This window comes from Barbus barbus, assembly GCF_936440315.1.
Source record: "Barbus barbus genome assembly, chromosome: 35".
In the NCBI taxonomy this organism is placed as follows: domain Eukaryota; kingdom Metazoa; phylum Chordata; class Actinopteri; order Cypriniformes; family Cyprinidae; genus Barbus; species Barbus barbus.
In genome coordinates, this window is record NC_136763.1 from 17,707,641 (window position 1) to 17,713,145 (window position 5,505).

A 5,505-nucleotide genomic window follows, 5' to 3' on the forward strand; every position below is an offset into this window, starting at 1 on the left:
TGATCAGCTATAACTGCAGTACAAGATTATGAGATGCATTATATGAATGCTTGGCTAAAGAGATGTGTCTTTAATCTAGATCTAAACAGAGAGAGTGTATCTGAACCCCGAGCGTTATCAAGAAGGCTATTCTTTTTGAATAGAGTTTGGGTTTGGGAGCCAAATGCAAAAAAGCTCTACCTCCTTTAGTGGACATCGCAATCCTAGGTACTACCAAAAGTCAAGAGCTGTGCTCCTTAGGGAGCATGATGGATTGTAGTGAACTAGAAGACTAGTTAGGTACGCAGGAGCTAATCCATTAAGGGTCTTATAGGTAAGTAATAATATTTTGTAACTGATCCGGAACTTAATAGGTAGCCAGTGCATAGACCGTAAAATTGGGGTAATATGATCATATTTTCTTGACCCGGCAAGGACTCTAGCCGCTGCATTTTGGACTATCTGTAGCTTGTTTATTGAAGATGTTGGACAGCCAGCTAGCAGTGCATTACAATAGTCCAGTCTAGAGGTCATGAATGCATTAACTAGCTTTTCTGCATTTCGAAGTTTGGCAATGTTTCTAAGATGGAAGAATGCTGTTTTTGTAACATGGGAAATATGATTTTCAAAAGACAAGTTGCTGTCTAATATAACACCCAGATTTTTGACTGTAGAGGAAGTAACAGTACATCCATCTAGTTGCAAATTGTAATCCAAGAGCTTTCGTGTACTGTTTTTTGGTCCAATTAGTAATATCTCTGTCTTATCCGAATTTAATAGGAATCTATTAAATCTTTTACATTTTTAACACATTCTGTTAGCTTAGATAATTTAGAAATTTCATCTGGTCTTATTGAAATATAGTTGAGTATCATCAGCATAACAATGAAAACTTGTTATGAGCAGTTGAGATAAATCAGGCAGGTTATTTGTGAATCTGTCTTTGGTGGCTATATGGGTAAGATCAATTCCATGCGATATAATTAAATCTAGCGTATGATTAAAACGATGAGTGGGCCCGGTGACATTTTGCTTCACTCCAAAAGAGTTTATTAGGTCAGTAAACACAAGCCCTAACGCATCATTTGTATTATCAACGTGAATGTTAAAATCTCTGACAATTAGCACTTTATCGACATTGACCAATAGATCTGAGAGGAAACCTGCAAATTCTTTTAGGAAATCTGTATATGGCCCTGGCGGTCTATACACAGTAGCCAGAGCAAGAGACAGGAGAGATTTCTTTTGCATATCTAACAGTGTAACATTAAGCAGAAGTATTTTGAATGAGTTAAACCTCCTGTATCCTGTTTTCTGAGTAACATTGAGAATATCACTATATATTGTTGCAACACCGCCGCCACGACCAGTCTGGCGGGGCTCATGTTTATAACAGTAGCTTCGTGAAGTAGACTCATTTAGACCAAAATATTAATTTGGTTTAAGCCAGGTTTCAGTCAGGCAGAGTACATTAAAATGATTATCTGTGATCATTTCATTTACAATAACTGCTTTGGGTGCGAGTGATCTAATGTTTAGGAGCCCAAGCTTTAAAAATAGTTTTTGTTAATTTATTTAGCATTTTTCTGGTTTAATCACGATCAGATTTTTTCTAGATCCTGCATTAAATTTATATTTTGACCTCGCTATTCGGGGAACAGACACAGTCTGTATAGATTGCACAACGCAAGTACTTCTATCTTTTAAGTGGGTAGAACAAAAGTCATCATAGTAGTTATTTGAGAATTGGCTTACTAGTCAGATGGAGCGTAGCGTCCTGAAGATGTTTTCCGACAGGAGTTCCGCTCCGACTCTGCTGGGGTGCAGGCCATCAGCACGGAAAAGCCTAGGACGCTCCCAGAAAATATTCCAATTATTAACAAAGAGCAGATTCTGTTCTTTACACCATGACAATAACCATTCGTTTAAAGCAAAAAGTCTACTGAACCTTTCGTGTCCTCGTCGATACGTGGGAAGCGGTCCTGACACAATGATCATCATTGCGGGCGATGTGCTGCGTACCGTCTCGATCAGGCTCCTGAAGTCCCTCTTCAGTGTCTCCGTCTGCCGCAGCTTGGTGTTGTTAACCCCTGCGTGCAGCACAACAGCACCGATGCTCTCGCCGCCCTTCAGGATCGCGGGTATCTGCGCAGAAACATCGAGAACACGAGCACCGGGGAAACAGTGAGTGTGCACTTTACCTTCAGCTAACGTAGCACAGACGTGCCGGACGATGGAGTCTCCGACGAGTCTCCGACGGAGTCTCGCGTCTTCCGCTGCTGGTGCACCCAGGGTCCGTGGCGTCCCAGCGCCGGAGTGAAGGACATCTGGGAAGATCGCGTACTGGGTGCACAGGGTCTGTGCAGAGAAACACACGGAGTAGAGGTGGTGGGAGCAGCGTGCTGTATACTTACCCCGGAGTTGTGAGCGTCAGCCCGGGATGTTTCCAGTGCGGCTCTCTGCTCTCTCAGCTGGGCCTGCTTCTCCACCAGGTCATGGATCTGCTTCTCCACGGCATCCAGCTCCAGCTGCACCGAATGCAGCTCGAATGTGTCCTCACCTGCACTCAAAGGTAGACACAAATCCGCCATTTAAGCAAGTAACAGTGAAACAATGGTAATGGGTGTGAATAGAGTATTAGCAATCTAGGCGAGATTAGCGGCAGCCATGCTGCCGATGCTAACGGGCTATAAGATAATAGCAGACACGAGAAATCAAAATAAAACTAGTGATAACAAGGCGCTCTGATTGGTTTTGTTTTAGAATGCTGTAAGGGATATATTCACACGTTATAGAAACGAAAATGATAGTGTATAAAATTGTTTTTAAGATAGAAAATAGATAAAGAATCAATTTGATGGAGCTCAAACTCAAAACACGCAGTCACAAATAAGCACATCCATGTCCTCAGCACATTCAGTCTTTTCATCAAACTGTTTTCTTTCAATTAGGACAGCTTTTGCATTTCTTTTTGGAACTGATTGATTGCAAGCTTCACTAATCTAAGCACGCTCACCTCAGCATTTGAGTGAAAAAAACCCAAAAATTGTTGATAATGTTGGCAATGTTCACTCACACACTGAGATGCATTAGCTCAGATCAATGAGGCTTATGATTAAACAGTTATGAAAGGAAATACAAAACCTGTGATAACTGAAAATTAAACATTTTATACAAAAATTATACATTTTTTGGAACTTGTTATACCCTATATAAACAATTCAGTAAGATTTATTGCAATGCAATAATATTTATAGCATTTTCGGGAAAAACATGATTAAATACTCTTAAAGGTAAAGCTGGTAAACAGGTCCTATTGACTTCCATGTTTTTTTTTTTGTACTATGGACGTCAATGGGACCCAAAATCTTTTGATTACCAATATTCTTCAAAATATCTCAGTTTGGGTTCCACAGAAAACAGAAAGTCATACAGGTTTGGACTGACATGAGGGTGAGCAAATGATAACAACATTTCCATTTTTGGGTAAACTGTCCCTTTAACATTAAATCTAAAGTATTACATTGTGCATTTCATGCCAAAACCAGCAAACAAATAGGCTAGTGCTCATCTGGTAGAAGAACGTGTAAAAACAGTGATTTTTATATGAAATCCAACTGTATCAAAGTCAAGCCTAAAACAGCTTTGAAAAGCTCTCATAAAAGCATTCATTTCATCTCTAGACAGGATTCACAATATGTCACACTTGACGATTTGTCAAAGGTTAGAGAACATTGGGAGTTTGCAGTGCGGCCGCACCTGAAAGCGCAGCCTTTTTTCAGCTCGACCTTAACAAGGTGAGCAAAAAGCCTCCACATGGGTGCTTTACAGTCTCTGTGTCATTTCATCTGTCAGGCCACACAGGATCACAACACAATAAACTTGTCAACTTTCAAGAAATTACTGCAACCAAACTCATTCCCTCTCACTCAGTGAAAGAGCGGATGACATTGGGTCTTTTATAAGACCATGTGGAGGTCAGAGAATCTACTGCTTCTACGTGTGGAATTAAGGTTCCCGGTGGCTCCTGATTTATGGCTGGAGGGTCCCAAGGTTCTAGTTAAACTGCTGATTAAGGTGGCTCGAGAAAGACTGATTGAAATGCGTTATGATTACATTCGCTACACAAAGTGTCATAATTCCTATCCTCAAGAGATACACTGACACATCCTAGAGCAATTATTTACTGATTGCAATTAAGTGCAAGGTAATGTGCTCTAAAACGATCAGTATTTTGGGAAGGAAAGTTCAGCACATATTGGTAAATTGAGATATATATTATAACCTATATAAAATAGGGGTGACTAGGGTTAGTTTTCACACTTCTGCTTGACTTTGTGTGTGTACGCAATTATCTAAAAAAAAAAAAAAAGTCACAATGGAACCATTAAACAAACTGTTCATACAGTATAAATATTACAGCTAAAGCACAGAACAACACATTAAACAGCAAAATAAATAAATAAATAAAAAAGGTTTGGTCACCATTGCAATTGGTAAATGTATAAAATTACAACATATAATAAATGTTCATGGTTGGTATGGTTTTTGAAAGAAGTCTGCTCACCAAGATAATTGTATTCTATTTGAATATATTTAAAAATATATTTTATTTCTGTAATAGCAAAGGTACATTTTCAGCATCATTACTCCAGTCTTCAGTGTCACATGATCCTTCAGAAATCATTTTAATCTTGATTTTGTGCTTAAGAAACTTGTCTTGTTGTTATAAGTTTGAAAACAGCTGTGCTGCTTAATATTTTAATGGAAACTATCATACATTTTCAGGGTTCTTTGTGAATAGATAGAAAAGCATTTATTTAAATTAGAATTATTGTGTAACAAATATCTTTACTGTCACCTTTGATCAACTTCACTGAATGATTCATTCTCACTGAGAAAAAAGGCTTATTGACCTCAAACTAATGTATGCAGAGTTACATCTTGCTCTTGTAAAATAAAATAAAAAATAATAATAAAACTCTGTTTGAATGAAAGGATGTCCTAAGCCTTCACACTGGAACAGGAAGTGCTGTTCTCCATCAGACATTTTACAATAAAGCCAATGCTTTAAAATGTTTACCATTCATTAAAGCTTGGCACTGTGCAATTATATACAAATGTGTGTGCGTTTCCAAATATTCTAACTGCTTCATAAAGCTTTTATTCACTCGTATTCCCTTTGCCCTCCATCTGTCTCTATTAATATAAATATTTTCTATAATAAGTCCAGGCTTGTCAAGAGTTGAGAACAAAACATTGGCTTTCATGCAGAGAAAATTGCTGATGTATCAGCATGCAGGCTTACGTTCAAGTACCAGGGCAGGATGCATCACACTGCTTTGTTCACAGCTTAACCTCAAATACCCATTTCCCATCAGCCCAGGTGAACGCGCTCTAATCCCTGATCAGCACAATGGCATTACGGTATTAACAAAGACAAACAGGTAGGAGGATCCAATGCTAGATTACTGATGCATGTGGATTTTAGTCAATAAATATCTGTCTGTCTGTCTATCTGTCTAT